The 19570-nt window shown below is 44.1% G+C and overlaps 1 long non-coding RNA gene across 1 annotated transcript; it reads left to right on the forward strand.

The window, feature by feature from the left end:
* Positions 1-8379: 8379 nt before the first annotated feature.
* Positions 8380-10250, forward strand: LOC148450982 (uncharacterized). The gene is made up of 4 exons (XR_015875187.1): positions 8380-8505; positions 8649-8763; positions 8907-9017; positions 10208-10250. It is a non-coding gene; the product is annotated as an uncharacterized LOC148450982 (long non-coding RNA).
* Positions 10251-19570: the final 9320 nt, after the last annotated feature.

Here is a 19570-nt window from a genome sequence, read left to right on the forward strand (position 1 = left end):
CCCGCTCCTAGCACACTCTTCACTACTCCTAACTCTGCTCCCGGTCCCCACAAGCACTACACTACACCTAACCCTGTTGCCGCTCCCCACACACACTACACTACCCCTATCTCTGCTCCTGCTCCCCGCACACTCTACACTACTACTAACATTGCTCCCGCTCCATGCACACACTACACTTACCCTAACTCTGCTGCCGCTCCCCGTACACACTACACTACCTCTAACCCTGCTCCCGCTCCACGCACACACTACACTACCCCTAACTCTGTTCCTGCTCCCCACACACACTACACTACCCCTAAACCTGCTGCCGCCCCGCGCACACACTACACTACCCCTGACTCTGCTCTTGCTCCCCACACACACTACACTACCCCTAATCCTGCTGCCACTCCCCGTACACACTACACTACCTCTAACCCTGCTCCCGCTCCCCGCACACACTACACTACCCCTAACTCTGCTGCCACTCCCCATACACACTACACTACCCCTAACCCTGCTCCCACTCCCCTCACACACTACACTACCCCTAACCCTGCCCCTACTCCCCGCACACACTACACTACCCCTAACCCTGCTCCCTCTCCCCGCACACACTACACTACCCCTAACCCTGCTCCCACTCCCGTCACACACTGCACTACCCCTAACTTTGCTGCCATCCCCATACACACTACACTACCCCTAACCCTGCTCCTGCTCCCCACACACACTACACTACCCCTAACCCTGCTCCCACTCCCCGCACACACTACACTACCTCTAACCCTGCTCCCGCTCCCCGCACACACTACACTACCCCTTACCCTGTTTCCACTCCCCGCACACACTACACTACCCCTAACACTGTTGCCGTTCCCTGTACACACTACACTACCCCTAACCCTGCTGCCGCCACATGCACACACTACACTACCCCTAACCCTGCTCCCACTCCCCACACACACAACACTACCCCTAACCATGCTTCCACTCTCCGCACACACCACACTACCCCTAATCCTGGTGCCGCTCCCCATATGCACTACATTACCCCTAACTCTGCTCCCTCTCTTCGCACACACTACCAGACCTCTAACCCTGGTGCCGTTACTCGCACACAATACACTATCCCTAACCCTGCTCCCACTTCCCGCACGCACTACACTACCCCTAATCCTGCTGCTGCTCCCCACACGCACTACACTACCCCTAACTCTGCTCCTGCTCGTCGCACACACTACACTACCCCTAATCCTGCTGCCGCTCCCCGCACACACTACACTACCCCTTACTCTGCTCCTGCTCCCCGCACACACTACACTACCCCTAACCGTGCTCCCACTCCCCGCACACGCTGCACTACCCCACCCCTAACTCTGCTCCTGCTCCCCGCACACACTACACTACCCATAATCCTGCTCCTGCTCCCTGCGCAAACTACACTACCCCTAACTCTGCTCCTGCTCCCCGCACACACTACACTACCCCTAGCTTTGCTCCTGCTCCCCGCACACACTACATTACCCCTAACTCTGCTCCTGCTCCCCGCACACACTACACTGCCCCTAACTCTGGTCGCGCTCCTAGCACACACTACACTACTCCTAACTCTGCTCCTGCTCCCAGCACACACTACACTACCCATAATCCTGCTCCTGCTCCCTGCGCAATCTACACTACCCCTAACCCTGCTCCCACTGCCCGCACACACTACACTACCCCTAACTCTGCTCCTGCTCCCCGCATGCACTACATTACCCCTAACTCTGCACCTGCTCCCCGCACACACTACACTGCCCCTAACCCTGGTCCCACTCCTAGCACACACTACACTACTCCTAACTCTGCTCCTGGTCACCACACACACTACACTACCCCTAACCCTGCTGCCGCTCCCCACACACACTACACTTCCTCTAACTCTGCTCCTGCTCCCCGCACACACTACACTACCCCTAACCATGCTCCCGCTCCATGCAAACACTACACTACCCCTAACCCTGCTGCCGCTCCACGCACACACTACACTATCCCTAACCCTGCTCCCGCTCCATGCACACACTAACCTACCCCTAACCCTGCTGCCGCTCCCCGCACACGCTACAGTAGCCCTAACTCTGCTCTTGCTCCCCACATACACTACACTACCCCTAACCCTGCTGCCACTCCCCTTACACACTACACTACCCCTAACCCTGCTGCCACTCCCCGCACACACTACACTACCTCTAACCCTGCTGCCGCTCACTGCACACACTACACTACCCCTAACCCTGCTGCCACTCACTGCACAAAATACACTACCCCTAACTCTGCTCCTGCTCCTCGCACACACTACACTACCCCTAACCGTGCTCCCACTCCCCGCACACACTACACTACCCCTAACTCTGCTCCTGCTCGCCGCACACACTACACTGCCCCTAACCCTGCTCCCGCTCCTAGCACACTCTTCACTACTCCTAACTCTGCTCCCGGTCCCCACAAGCACTACACTACACCTAACCCTGTTGCCGCTCCCCACACACACTACACTACCCCTATCTCTGCTCCTGCTCCCCGCACACACTACACTACTACTAACATTGCTCCCGCTCCATGCACACACTACACTTCCCCTAACTCTGCTGCCGCTCCCCGTACACACTACACTACCTCTAACCCTGCTCCCGCTCCACGCACACACTACACTACCCCTAGCTCTGCTCCTGCTCCCCGCACACACTACATTACCCCTAACTCTGCTCCTGCTCCCTGCACACACTACACTGCCCCTAACCCTGCTCCCACTCCCAGTACACACTACACTACCCCTAACCCTGCTCCCACTCTCAGTACACACTACACTACCCCTAACTCTGCTTCCACTCCCCATACACACTACACTACCCCTAACCCTGCTCCCTCTCCCCTCACACACTACACTCCCCCTAACCCTGCTCTAACTCCCCTCACACACTACACTACCCCTAACCCTGCTCCCACTCCCCGCACACACTACACTTCCCCTAACTCTGCTCCCACTCCCCTCACACACTACACAACCCCTAACCCTGCTCCCACTCCCCGCACACACTACACTACCCCTAACCCTGCTCCCACTCCCTCACACACTACACTACCCAAAACTCTGCTGCCACTCCCCATACACACTACATTACCCCTAACCCTGCTCCCACTCCCCGCACACACTACACTACCCCTAACCCTGCTCCCACTCCCCTCACACACTACCCTACCCCTAACCCTGCTCCCACTCCCCTCACACACTACACTACCCAAAACTCTGCTGCCACTCCCCATACACACTACATTACCCCTAACCCTGCTGCCATTCCCCTCACACACTACACTACCCCTAATCCTGCTGTCACTCCCCGCACACACTTCACTAACCCTAACCCTGATCCCACTCCTAGCACACACTACACTACCCCTAACACTGCTGCCCCTCCCCGCACACAATACTCTACCCCTAACCCTGCTCCCACTCTCAGTACACACTACACTACCCCTAACTCTGCTGCCACTCCCCATACACACTACACTACCCCTAACCCTGCTCCCACTCCCCTCACACACTACACTACCCCTAACCCTGCTCCCACTCCCCTCACACACTACACTACCCCTAACCCTGCTCCCAGTCCCCGCACACACACTACACTACCCCTAACCCTGCTCCCACTCCCCGCACATACTACGCTACCCCTAACCATGCTCCCACTCCCCGATCACACTAGACTACCCTTAACCCTGTTCCCACTCCCTGCACACACTACACTATCCCTAATCCTGATGCCGCTCCCCACACGCACTACATTACCCCTAATCCTGCTCCCATCCCCCGCATACACTACACTACCCCTAACCCTGCTGCCGCTCCCCACACGCACTACACTACCCCAACTCCCACTCCCCGCACACACACTACACTACCCCTAACCCTGCTCCCACTCCCCGCACATACTACACTACCCCTAACCATGCTCCCACTCCCCGCACACACTACACTACCCCTAACCCTGCTCCCACTCCCCGCACACACTACACTACCCCTAACCCTGCTCCCACTCCCCTCACACACTACACTACCCCTAACCATGCTACTGCTCCCCACACTCTACACTACCCCTAACCCTCCTCCCACTCCCCGCACACACTACACTACCCCTAACCATGCTACTGCTCCCCACACACTACACTACCCCTAACCCTGCTCCCACTCCCCGCACATACTACACTACCCCTAACCATGCTCCCACTCCTTACACACACAACACTACCCCTAACCCTGCTCCCACTCCCCGCACACACACTACACTACCCCTAACCCTGCTCCCACTCCCCGCACATACTACGCTACCCCTAACCATGCTCCCACTCCCCGATCACACTAGACTACCCCTAACCCTGTTCCCACTCCCTGCACACACTACACTATCCCTAATCCTGATGCAGCTCCCCACACGCACTACATTACCCCTAATCCTGCTCCCATCCCCCGCATACACTACACTACCCCTAACCCTGCTGCCGCTCCCCACACACACTACACTACCCCAACTCCCACTCCCCGCACACACACTACACTACCCCTAACCCTGCTCCCACTCCCCGCACATACTACACTACCCCTAACCATGCTCCCACTCCCCGCACACACTACACTACCCCTAACCCTGCTCCCACTCCCCGCACACACTACACTACCCCTAACCCTGCTCCCACTCCCCTCACACACTACACTACCCCTAACCATGCTACTGCTCCCCACACTCTACACTACCCCTAACCCTCCTCCCACTCCCCGCACACACTACACTACCCCTAACCATGCTACTGCTCCCCACACACTACACTACCCCTAACCCTGCTCCCACTCCCCGCACATACTACACTACCCCTAACCATGCTCCCACTCCATACACACACAACACTACCCCTTACTCTGCTCCCACTCCTCTCACACACAACACTACTTCTAACCATGCTCCCACTCCCCGCACACACTACACTACTCCTAATCCTGTTCCCACTACCCGCACATTCTACCCTCCCCCTAACCATGCTCTCACTCCTCGCACACACAACACTACTCCTAAGCATGCTCCCATTCCCCACACACAGTACACTACATCTAACCATGCTCCCCATAAGCTGTGGTGGATAAAGCCATCTGAATATGCTGTTAGCTACCAGGGCTTCACATTCCAGAGCTTGGAGCGCTTTTCAATTGCATCATAAATCACCCAGTGCTTCCAGCGTGCACTCTGCGGGTATGGTGTAACATTTATCACGCTCATTCACATCACAGTTATTAAGTCATCGCTTTACCATGATTCCTATGATTAAGCTGACTTAGCGAAATGCGCATCAGGGTGACACACATTATGCATCATTAGCATGCCTCGTGGGGTTTTAATATTGTGCTTCCACCTAAACCACAATGTATGCCTGGTAAAGTGATGACTTAATAACTGTGATGTGAATGAGCGTGATAAACGTTACACCATACCCGCAGAGTGCATGCTGGTAGCACAGGGAGATTTATGATGCAATTGAAAAGCGCTCTATAGCGTCTCAGACCAGCTCACTAATTATGTGTCTATTCAACCCCATCGAATTGCCGATGAGACGATGGCCTAATGAAAGTGACACGTTGTAAGATGATAAATGCTATAGTATACCTGCAATGAGATTAGGGTGACTATCAAGCGTATTGCAGTGTTACAAATAAATACACTGCAACAGTCAGATTAGATATCTTTTTAGTTTGACATTGAGAGTATCACAATAGGTGAGGAAATACAACTGATTGTACTCACAGCCTTTCAACAAAATCTAGTAAGGGTTGATAAATAACATAATTGTGACCAATATGATCGTAGATGATACAATTAAAACATATTAAGTCCTGACATTATAATAAAGGATGTAATTATATACCAGTTTACCTTAAGTGCCAATTTAACCAATCAAGTGCACACTGTATATAATCATACTATGATATTATTATCTTATAAATTGTGATAATAAGCTATTTCTAATGAGATAAATGAGTCACATTTGTGAATTATTATTTAGAGACTAATATATTGGGCTATGTAACAAGAGCTATAGTGCTTTGGGAACAGCAATTAACCAGGCTGCTGTTACATATTACAGTGTGGTATATATAATTGAAAAGTGAGGAAGACACTGATTTAAATTGTGGAGATTACAACAATTGTGGAGAACACAGAGAGGGGTATTCAATTAGGTGCGAATGAGTGTCGAATGTGTTTTTTTCGAAAAATTTTCGCCAGAGAATACCGTTTCGCCAAATTCAATTTAACTTGCGAATATTGTGAAAATCTACAGTTCGCCTAAAATACTAATCTATCCACTTTTGAATTGTGAAAGTCGAACATTGCTATTCAATTACAAATATGCGTATATCATTCGCCAAAATAAAAGCGAATTTTGCCGTGAATTCGCAAAAAACTGTCCGCACCTCTTGGGTGTGAGAGTTTTAAATCAAATGGTTTAAAATTAGATATTTTTCAGGTAAAATAAGTGTGTAACAGCAAATATGCTTTCCCAAGCATTATTTGTTTTAAATGGTGTTGATTATATATTTTTAAAATGATCTATTGGCTTGTTACAATAATGGTTCAGTCCATTACAGTTGGTTCATTCCAAAGTTAGAAATAGACCAGGTATTTTTTAATCACTCTTTCCAGCATCAGCAGCAGCAGCAGCAGGTGGAGGAGCTGGAGAGAGAATATTATTACCTGTCAAGGAACTACGCACCTATATCTGGAGAAGAAGGAAGACACCTGACACAGATAATAGTATCCTTATAATTTGATTGATTATTATCATATAGAAATTAACTTTTTTTAAAATGGAGCGCTTTCCGGCTCAAGTGTGGGAATTCATGTTTGCAGCATGTGTTCAAGCAAGTAGGCTGCAGTTTAGGGCGCAGATGAGTATTGCAGCCACTCCTGATGAATCAGCTGTGAATGTGGGTATTTCTGCAGGTGCATCTGAAAGTACTCCATCTTCCTCGGGTGTTGCGAGAATCCCAAGGCCACGTCTATATAGACAAAGACGGTTGTTGGATGGGATTCGAGAGGATGAGGTGATAAAATGTTATCGCCTCTCCTCTGCTGCCATTTACCAGCTGTATGATCTGCTGGAGAAGGATCTTGAACCGCGTGTTCCTACGAACAGAGCAGTTCCAGGCTTGGCAAAACTGCTAGCCACACTCCATTTTTTGGCATCGGGAACATTCCAACCGACTCTGGCGATAATTGCTGGCTTTTCACAAGCCACTTTTTCTCGCTGTTTGTCACAGGTCCTTCTGGCAATGCGGAAACATGTTTCTGAGTTTGTACATTTACCTCAGACCGAACATGAATGGAATGCTGTGAAGGCGTTTTTTTTCCGTGCGACGAATCCCCAATGTTTTGGGTGCAATAGATTGCACCCATATTGCTCTCATGGCCCCCCGCCAAATGGAAGAGATTTTTCGGAATCGAAAATCTTTCCATTCTCTAAATGTACAAATGATTTGTGATTCAAAAATGCGTTTCATGCAGGTGTTTGCTGGCATGCCAGGGGCTTCTCATGATTCCTTTATTTTGCAGCAATCTAGCCTATTTGAGATGTTTCAACAACAACAGATGCCTCATGGATGGCTGATTGGTAAGTAAATAATTTATTAAACTTTTAATATTTTTTATTATTCTTTTCAAAGTTAAAAATATATATATTTTTTATTTTAGGCGATCAAGGATATGGAAGTTTTCCCTGGCTGCTAACTCCACTGGCTAATCCTGACACCCCTGCAGAACACAGGTTTCAGGCAGCTCACATTAGGACTAGGGGAGTGATAGAACGCTCCTTTGGTCTGCTTAAAACCCGCTTTCGCTGTCTTGACAGGTCAGGGGGTGTGTTGCTGTATTCGCCAACAAAGGTTTGCAATATAATTATTGCTTGTACAATTTTACATAATATTTGTATTGCAAACCGTTTGGAGGCCGAGATTGATCCATTGATCAGTCTCGATTCTGACCTGTCTCCTGCAGTGGTTGATGATGCTGGCCTTGGGCAAAGCACTCGCCGTGATCTGATAGCATCATTTTTTCAATGTAAGTTTTTACAACAATTAATCGATGTTAAACCCATTTCCCAGATTTGTTTTTCATGTTTTTTTTATTTTCCTTTCAATAGAACATCAACCTTGAATCAACAATAGTTGAAGTTTTGGCCTCTACTGGAACAGTTTAAGTATTCCTATAGTGTAAACACCATTTTAGATAAGTGTTACATGTGTTACAAGTGTTTTGGTCAAGTTGGATCAGTTTTTCATTGTTATATGTTTGTTTTTTATAGTATTAGTTGTCTAGTTTTTATTTTTCAGTGTAAACATTAGTAATTGTTCCTGCATAAGCAAATCCCTTAACCTCCGGGATCTCCAATGGACAGCTGAGCAGCGGGGCGATGTGCTAGCCATCCCCAGAAAAGCATGTAAGTATCAACAAACCTCATTGCTGGTGTCATGTAAACTGTGTCTTTCCCTCCCCTCCTGAGTATAAACTTTTCCCTGGAGCAGAGCTGACTGCTTGAAAACCTGCTCATGCTAATCACCTTTCTTCTTCTCTCCCTCTTAGGGAAGTTGACCGGACCTTTTTTGGACACCCAGGATGCAGATCAGCCCCATCCTCCGGGATCTCCAATGGACAGCTGAGCAGCGGGGCGATGTGCTAGCCATCCCCAGAAAAGCATGTAAGTATCAACAAACCTCATTGCTGGTGTCATGTAAACTGTGTCTTTCCCTCCCCTCCTGAGTATAAACTTTTCCCTGGAGCAGAGCTGACTGCTTGAAAACCTGCTCATGCTAATCACCTTTCTTCTTCTCTCCCTCTTAGGGAAGTTGACCGGACCTTTTTTGGACACCCAGGATGCAGATCAGCCCCATCCTCTGGGATCTCCAATGGACAGCTGAGCAGCGGGGCCATGTGCTAGCCATCCCCATAAAAGTATTTAAGAATATTTTTAAAAATAAATTTAGAAATGTTTTAAAATAAAACCAATGTCAGAACATTTTCAATTTTAAATTTTTTCAAAAATCTGATTTAAACAGAAATCTTTTAATACCGGTAATGTCTTGTTACCAATAATTTGTTACATATTTATATAATCATTTTTTTTTTGGTTTAATTTTTTTTTTTTAAACATGTAAAACTTTTTACGTTGTGTTTTCTTGCATTCAAAAAAAACAACTTTCCCATCTTCTTTTTAACTGGAACATTTGAAACCTATAAGACAATGGAAAAATTTATAATTTAAAAACAATTCATTTTGCCAAACTCACAAACACTAATTTTACTCCTATTAACATTATTTTACTGTTGAAGTAGTAAATGATTAGAATTAACTTGCATAAATGTTAAGAAAATTTCATATATACATGTTTGGCAAACAGTTGAACGAAAGTGGCGGAGTGGGGTCCTTAGCAATTATGCGTGAGTCAATAACAAATCCAGCCTCATAGGTCTCAGGCTGATACCCCACTAGGCTGTCATGTAAAAAAACTCCATTAGGCTGTGCCCCCTGGCTGAATTACTGTCCCTATGTAGTGGCCCCAGCCTGTCCCCTTATGCAGTGCCCCCAGGCTTTACTAGTGCTCATTAGACAGTGCCCCCCAGCCCAACACTTACCTTTACTTGCTCGACACTCGCGATCCTACTGCCACTGCCTTGCTCTGACTGGATCTAACTAGGTCCAGCAAGCGTGCGTGGCAGGCTCCTGATGTCACGGTGACTTCCCTCGTGCAGTGCCTCACTGGGAACGCTTGCCTCTGCAATGATCAGAGGCTTCTTTAGCCTCTGGTCACTTCAGAGGGCAAGCTTCTACAGCGGTGGTCGGCGGGGGAAAGTGGCAGGTGGTAGGCTGTTTCTGCCGGGTGAGGCATCCGCAGAAAACAACCCAAGGAGAACACTGCCTCGCCAGGATTAGACGGTTGGGAAGGCGGCGTTTGGGATTCCCTCTGTCGGCTACCCTACTGCATCCCCATATGTTCTATGTCTCATATGTCCAATAATTAAGATAATCTGTTATTTAAATAAATATAAATGAAAACAGTAATTTCTTTTCTAAACATGGATTTTTAACTGTATAATTAACGCTAATAAATTGTTTTTTAATATATACCTTACATCCAAATTAGGCAAAAGGCATCGTAGCAGGTATTACTTCGGATTCAACAATCGATTCATTTTCCGGGAGATGTCTCCGTGTTATGGAAGTTGACTCATCCAGCCCAGGAGTTTTCAACAATGAACCTGTTTGGATTTGATTTGGAAGATTGGTTAGGATTTGACCTGGGTTGAGAATATTCGGTGGACCAACAACGTGGTCAAATCTGTTGGATGGAAATAATTCAGATTGATTTTGCGGAAAATAATCCTGCCTCATGACTGGTGTTCTCAATAATGAGCTTGAAAAATCCGGAACATAACTACTTATTGGTGTGTTTCGACGGACAATCTGCTCCTCCATTAAGAATTTTATTCCAGATGACATAACTAATAAAGCAGAAGACAGAACCTCTTGTTGTTCTGAAATTTTCTCAAAGGTCTTTGACATTTTTGAAAGTTCGCTATTAATTGCACTTGCTACTTGTAGGGATTCTCTATGATGCTGATCTATTTGTGTACGTGAAGTATGGATTTCTTCATAATGTACTCGACTAATGCTTTTCAAAGCATCTTTAACCTGGATTAATGCTTCAGTTATAACTTGCAAATCACCCTCAACTCGGAGACGATGATCTTCTTGTTGATCATTCATAGACTTGGCAAAATCTGTGATTGCATCAAATGGAGTCTCAACCTGTGTTTTTTCACCCGATGCTTGTGGTCTATCTGCAGGGGTAGACCTTACCATTAGATTTCTAAAAGCTTTTGCCAGAATTTTAAAAGCAAGAATAGACCCTAAAAAAAGTAAACTATATTGAATGAAATATTATCTAAATTTTCAAAATTTGCCTAACAAACAAAAATAACTAACTACCTGGAGTAACAGAAGCTGGTGAAAATGTCAAGGATCCCACTTCAATATCCGAATCTTTATAGAAATATAAATACATTTTTTTATTGTAAAACACATTTATTAGCATAGTGCATTATTCAACATTCAACCTTCACATACCAGGTGAAATATCTCCAACATCTCCAACGTCAGGAATAATTGGAGTTATAGATCTTTGTTCATCCCTTTGCATAATCATATTTTTTGAACCTGTTGAAATTAAAAAGTTTTTACATTAACAACATTTCAATGAACTCAAATTTTACCCAAAAACAAATTAGCAGAAAAAAAACATACTTTCTTGTGCTCTATTATTGGCTTCGCATATCTCCGTTTCAGTATTCTCCAGATCTATAATGTTTAAATTTTATTATGACAAATCTTATAATAGTATCAAATATATATTTAAAAAAAAAAAAAATTAATACACTTACATGGTGAAGAAATTGTAAAACGGTCAAAAAGATTTTCAGGGGAGTCAACTTCAATTTGCAATTCCTGACCTATGACAATTGATATATTTGGTTCAAAATAACGTATACCTGACCTAAGCAAACCCATAAAAATTTTATACATACGTTGTCTTTTTGAATTATTTGATTCAGTGGAGGAATTTATATTTTCTCCAGATTGTATGACTTCAGGCGTTGAAATGGGTAAAGATGAAATAGCCGTTTGGGGAAAAGATGCATTTGTTAATGTCACTACAGGATTATCGTTTAAAACCCTTTTCAATCCTTTGTCAGATGAAATGTTTCCACCTGGAGTTCTTTCTTTTCGGGAGGCTTGAGAATTTGGTTTTTTACCTTTTTACAAATGAAAATAAAAAATATAATCTGTTTTTTGACAATACACATTTTAATTATACTGTCCAAAATACATACCTGCTATAACTCTTTTAGGACCTCCAGAAACAATCCCTGTAGATGTGGTGGCTGGTTGTGCATCATCTTGCATCTGGATCTGTGTTTGTTTACGTAATGTTTGGACAACTGGCCCACCAAAAAATAAATAAAACAACATTTACATACATATCTTTAAAAAATAAAGTGATATAAATATATATACACAAGCTTCAATACCTTCCAATGGAATGGATGATTGGTTTGTCGTATCAATACTTCCAAGTACTCCCTCAACCAGGACCGGAGAAAGATGTTTCCTTAATTTCTCTTCCCAAACATTAAAGATTAAATTTAATGGTGGCCCACCACCAGTTCCACGTTGGTGATTTGAAAGTTTGGCCATTTTTTTCTTTGCACTACGTTTGCAGTCATGAAATCGCTTTTTACAATGCTTTATCGTGCGTGGTTGCACAGCAATAGAACTAATTTGGTCTGCTATATTTTGCCATATTGCAGTTTTACGTCTTGCCTGGGGTACTTTGTGCTCTTTTACCAAAGAGACTGTGGTATGATTCTAGTACCATCGTAACAAGTAAATCACTCTCTTTAAAACTGAACTGGATATTCCTAGGAAGAGACCCATCTTCTCCATCCGAACAATTGCCATCATCATCTTTGTCTTCTTGTATTTTGGTTTTCTTTTGTCTGGAACCTTTAAAAATAAATTTGAAATGAATACATTTTTATTTATTTAATTATATAAGAATATACATGTATATATATATATATATATATATATATATGTATAAATATATATCTATTTCGATCTATATATATATATATATTTATCCAATGATCAACACACACATCTGATACTTTGCTGCCACATCATTGGGGTGCACACCAGCTGTGTCTCCTGGGTCCAGGGTTCAAAAGCGAAGATACGTGTTTAGAAAAGATGGCACTCACCAGTAGAATTGCAGCTTATTTTATTACATTAGACAGACAGTAGGCTTATGTAGAGGCGGCAGCATTTTGGTCCCCTAACAGACCTTTTTCAAGCAGTCAAGCCTTAAGTTTCAAAGTGATAACCAGAAACAGTTCCCCATGGAATGAACTGTATCTGGTTCTCACTCTGAAACTTGAGGCTTGCCTGTTTGAAAAAGGTCCATTAGGGGACCAAAACGTCAATGCCTGTACGTTAGCCTACTGTCTGTCTAATGGAATAAAATAACCTGCAATTCTACTGGTGAGTGCCATCTTTTGTATACACGTATAGATATATATATTAATATATTCCTCTTACAAAGTGCTATATTCAATGATGCCACAGGGCGACGTTTCGAGGTGTAACCCACTTTTTCAAGCTACCAGCATAGCCACAAAGACAGATCTGTCTTTGTGGCAATGCTGGTGGCTTGAAAAAGAGGGTTATATTGTACATAGCACAGTAGTGTGACTGAATTTAACTTATATGGCCGATGGGGGAAACTCCCCCAATCCTTAGTGGAGACCTAAACCATCATCCACCAATGACGGCTCCGCCACCAGCCCCTTGCCAGGCCGCATGATGCTACACCAGCCTGGCAGCTGCATATGTATATATATATATATATGTATATATATCATGGGCATATAAATATATATCCATATAAAAATATATGGATATATATCTATATATATATATATATATATATATATATATTCAAAGAAAAAATATCATTTTTAATCCACATTTCAAAAACAGAAAGCAACACTATTTTTGGAATATTAGTTTAAATAAAAAATCCATTGACAAAATCATTCATGTAGCTACGTTTTTTGTTAACATACAATGGGAATAATATATATTTACCCAGCCCCGAAGGCACCTCGACCTCGTGCTAAATTTGATCCGTAAAAAATTCCCACACAAACTTATAAATCATTCTAGACAGTTCATTATTGCGTGAGGAAACTTCCTTTCAAAATCCTTTAGCATTCTTTAAGCTGTTTATATCGTTCCCCCATATGCAGTGCCCACAATAGTAGTCTGCATATGCATTGCCCCCAGTAGTAGTCCCCAGTAGTGGTCCCCACTATGCAGTGCCCACAGTAGGAGTCCCTCCTATGCATTGCCTCCTGTAGTAGTCCCCACAGTAGTGCACCCGTTTAGGTCTGGAGGCACTGCATGAGGCACTGCATAAGGGGCAAGACTTATAATGGGGCCAGTCTAGGGACACTGCATAATCGGGCCAGTGTGGGCGGACTGCCTGGGTCAAAACAAAACTACAGGAGGCAATGCAAAAAAGGGAAAACTACTGGGAGCACTGCATATGGGCATAACTACAGGGGACACTGCATAATCATGTCAGGTTTTAAAACATTTTTTAATTTTGAAGGCCCCACCTGGCTACTTCTTCATACCACACGGCTGCCAAAATTTTCGGGGGAGAACACTGGTAATGAAGCACTAGGATCAACCGTCTGACCATATGTGGCCTTTCCAACGAGGCAGTTTCTGCCTGCTGCCACGCCCTGCCCTATTTTGAAAGGGCAGAAAGCACATTCCCATAGTGTGGCACCCCACTCCTTCATCCACACAATGTCATACACACCATACAGCACGAGGATCAGCCATTTGACTTTATAAACAGTGCTACATTAGAATACAATAATAGGAAAAAACATTTCCAGTGCAGCATAATACAGGACTAGGATCAGCCCTATTACACCACTGAATATATCTATCTAGCTGCCACGCCCTGCCCTATTTTGAAAGGGCAGAAAGCACATTCCCATAGTGTGGCACCCCACTCCTTCATCCACACAACACACCATACAGCACGAGGATCAGCCATTTGACTTTATAAACAGTGCTACATTAGAATACAATAATAGGAAAAAACATTTCCTGTGCAGCATAATACAGGACTAGGATCAGCCCTATTACACCACTGGTATATCTATCTAAGTAACTAACACACATCACACATGTGGCTCCCAGCAAAACAGACAGACAAGATAACCTAAAACAAAACAATAATAAACTTTTGGATTCCCATTGCAAAAATAAACAAACAAAATAAAGCAGGATGAACACAACCTTAAACATGCTAGACACACAAGTAAGTCATATATTGCATTACACCAGCAATTAAAACCAGTAACAATCCACTCACCTGTACCTAGAAACTGCTGTTTCTTCCTCTTCTCTTGGTCAGGAGGAGGAGGATGGTAATCCTCATCTTCATCGGATGCCGGAGAGCTGGATTGCTGCTGAGTTGCCATCTCCTACTGCAGAGACTGACGCACCTCGAATTCGCTTAAATACTGGCGAAGAGAGCGCCAAATTCTCCTTGTGGAGAGAAATTATACAATTCCCGCCCTCGCCAAACGTTGTTGATTTCGCATTCGACATAGGCGAATTTATGGGAAATTGAATTAGGCGAATAAAAAAAATTAATTTCGCATTTTTAGGAGGCGAACATGGCGAGTACAATAATTTGTCGAAGCGTACTTGCAATTCGCACCTAATTGAATACCCCTCAGAGTTTTAGATCACATACACTATTTCTTTTTATTATATATAAAAATATATAAATATTTTGCTGCTTTTTATTATTATTAATGAATAAAGGTTATATTTTTTGTTTTCTTTTGGTCACTGTAACATATGATTCAGATTATATTTAATCCGTGAGTGCCCCATTGAAGGAATACTTGATCTTTTTGTTCTAAATGTAGCCTAGCCTGTAGAATCCTATGGGGGCTGCTCCTGTTGGAAATGGAGTGACTATGGGGCCTATTCATCAACACTAAAATAACGTTTTTAAGGACATTTTCCTTAAATAACGTTATTTTGGTATTCATGTAGCCACTTAGCACAGGAGATATCACAGATATCTCCTTGCTAAGTTCCCCTGCATTCATTTCCACACTCCCCATACATTAGTATGGGGATGTGGAAATTACGGTATTCATCAAATTCTGAAAATTATCAATTTTCGGAATTTGATGCACTTACTATTCGCCACTGTGAGGTGGCGAATAGCAGGTGAAACTTACCTGTATCCACGTGTGCAGGTCCCCCGACGAGTCCCTCCGGCGCTCTGCTCCGTCCTCAGGCTCCGGAGGCTGGTCGGACATGTGTTCTCCCCAGCAGAGCACAAGAAAGCTTAGACAAAAAGAAAAAGTTTTGTTTTTTTTTCTAATCTGTCATGTGGTCTGCTGGGAAACCACATGACAGACCAGAAGGACGGAGCCGGAGGCTGCTGCGCGGACAGGTAAGTCAGGGGGGGGGGGGATCGGGGGGGTACGAAACTAAACGCATCTGTAGGCAGTGCTGCGCATGCGCTGGTTTTACAGATGTAACAGCACATGCGCAGCACTGTTCCAGATGCAATAAGGTAGTGTAGGCAGGGAAAAGTATCTATTTCTCAAAAAGCTGTCATCACAAAAATGACAGCTTTTCGGAATAGATACTTATGGAGAGGTGGAATGATGAATTCCACCTATAATTAGCTAGAACTCCATGAGAGTTCTAAAGCTAATTATCTCCAAAGAATTTTTACGTTTAATGAATAGGCCCCTATGGCAGTTATCGGAGATATCGGTTGTGGTCCCTCCATGGTACATTGGGAGGATCCTTAATATTTTCAGGGACCCCAAAATATCTGTTTGCGGGGGATATCCTGCAAATATTACTTAAAAGGCCCCTTAGTATAATATCACCGGTATTAATGAATACTCTCCTATCCAGCAACATGTAGCTGTGTTTTTCCCAGTTATCCATAGTACGCTGCTGCCAGCAGAAGGCTATCGTGTAATGCACATTATCAGCAGATTTATCACTTATACTGTTACTGGTGTAGATTGTAGTAACTCTCTTTAATATACTTCAGGTGCTACAGTCAGAGATACAGGAATCAGAGGCTGTGATGCAGGTGTATGACTTTAGCCGTCTCTGGCAGTATGATGTGATCGGGGAGGGGCGGCTGCAGCCGGGGACATGGATCTGCTGCATGTCATTGAGGAGTGGAAAGAGCTGGGAGCTTCAGCCAAATCAGAGGTGGGGGACCAGTGACACCGGTGCAGGGCCACATCCTGGGAATAATGTCATCACCTTCCAACAAATACACGTAACCAGATTTACTGTACCGACTTCTATTTATTGCTTAAACCTTATTACAGTATGAACGACTCAGAGGCACGTGCTTCTCACTGTATTATACTCCTGTGACTCCGAAACTCATCGTTGTCATCCTTGAGGACAAGAAACTTAAAAAAATGGACAATGTTGGCTTTTCAGGTGATATTTTAAAATAACATATAGGGACAGTTTGGAATATACGGTGGGGCTGATTCACTACCGTATGCAACTGTGATTATGCACTCAATCGGCTGATTATTTTGCACTGCGCATGCATATGCATCAAAGTGCGCAAACCGCCCGCCACGATCGGGACTGCGATCGCAGTGACTACACAGATCCATCGCAGAGTAATTGACAGGAAGTGCTGTTTGTGGGGGGTGGTCTGAGAAACGCAGGCATCCTAGTTGCTTTCGCACACTGTTGCAGGGGCGTGCATAAATTAGCCAATCCGATAGCCTACGCAGTATGAGGCCTCATAGCATGCATTGATGTTAGTAATTTCTTAGTAAGGTAAAAGCTTGTGCAAGTGTGTGTGAGGATGCGATGGTACTCAATTGTACAGATGGTTTTGCAGTCTTGCTAAACAGTACATATGTGTGTAAAGTAAAGTGGACGTCCCTGTGTAGTGCTGCGACGGGATATCGATTGCAATGGATTAGCATACTATCGCAGTTGAACTGCATGTGTAATCGCAAATGCATACGCAGTTGCGATCCTTAGTGAATCAGGACCAGTGTACATTGTTTTGTTCCTTTGTTTGATGTTTGCAGTGCTTTGAACTAGTAGAAAACAATGTGATAGCTGCCACATAAAACAGTTAATGGCTACAACAAGTCAAATAAAGAGTCAAAGAAATAAAAATAATGAAAACTAAGCTGCTCCAAACATTTCCCCATCCACATAAAATCCAATGCTGAGTGCACTGCATGCAGCTCTGACGTCATGTGGAGAGTAATGTGACGCAGGAGATATCTATCAGCTGTCTCTACAATGTTTTTACTGAGCGTGACAGTCACCCAAAATCAGGACTGCCCCACCAGAATCAGGACAGCTGACACAATGTCCTTCTTTCCTACCTGTCATTGCGGCTTCCACTTCCCTCTGCTGCTTCTGGTGGTTTAAGCTCAGTCAGAGTTGGACTGGCCAACAGGGGTACAGGGGAAATCCCTGGGGAAATTATCGGACCCCCATAATTAACATCATGAATAACCCCTGAGCCTCCAGCTCTCCAATTATGACTTGTTATATCTATAGCACCCACATGTAACAATTAGGCCTCCCTCCTATTTTCCTCAACCAGCCACAACTTTACATTAGTAGTCACATTTCATAAATAGACCTGTTTATCCCCAACATGCCCTGACATTAAAATAATAGTATTCACAATAATACACTCCTTCCCCCTCCAAACAGCCCGACAATAAATAAGTAGTATTCAGATTTAATAAATAGACCTATTTCTGACAGTAAACAGCCCACAATCAATTATATCCACAGCTTCCAAACCACTCAGCACTAAATAATTAGGCTCTTCAACGTTACTATGACAATGTCTGCTGATTGGCAGCTGGACTCTTTGGCTAAGGGCTCATACACACTTAACGATATGCTCCCTGATCAATAGCATCAAGTGTTTCCCCTGCATTGCCAGACTCACTGTCATTATCGTCATTGAGCATACACACCGAATGATATCATTAACGATATCGTTCAGTGATGGCACCCTCCCTCATCCCCGTACTTGCAGAACCTGATGATATCATCCTCTTACCTTTATGTCTGTCTGTTACTACACAGTTGGGTTCTATTAATGTTATTTCCTTTTGTAAAGCGCAAATGAATATGCTGCGCTATATAAGAAACTGTTAATAATAATAATAATATCGTCAGGTTGCCCTGCGAGTACGAGCGATGAAAGACATCATTAACAATCCGCGGGAGCGCGCATCTTTAATTATGTCTTGCATACAGAATGGACGATATTGAAAGCGATGAACGATAATGATATCGTTATCGTTCATATCGTCCAACTTATTGTCTAGTGTGTATGCAGCATAAGGTGCAGGAACCCACATGAGTCTCCACAATGGAAAATATATAAAAAAAGAAAAGAGCTGGGTACTGAGTTGGATAAACCAATAAATTAATACAAGTAAAAAATTATTTTATCAATGAGGGTGTGAACCACTAGAATATAATAAAATATATAGCACTTTGTTGCAGAGCACTGACTGCATACACTCATAATCATCAATATTAGAGATCTGGAAACAAAGTGTATCCATTTGTAATAGGCAGCATACATTCAGGGGAGTCAATTAAATAAAAAACAGTAATTACACTGAATGGTACCACTGATATCAGAGGCCACATTAGGAATGTACTTCTATGCACCAGGTGATCGGTCTATACGGAGATTGGGGACCAAATAATGTCTTTGCAAACTGTAAGTGCTCCCCCTTATATAGCTGTTATATGTACCTTAGAAATCCAGGTGCAGAAGATATTTTGTCTTTCCCAG

The sequence above is a fragment of the Taudactylus pleione genome, unplaced genomic scaffold (assembly GCF_031769625.1).
Source record: "Taudactylus pleione unplaced genomic scaffold, aTauple2 ptg001230l, whole genome shotgun sequence".
Lineage (NCBI taxonomy): Eukaryota > Metazoa > Chordata > Amphibia > Anura > Myobatrachidae > Taudactylus > Taudactylus pleione.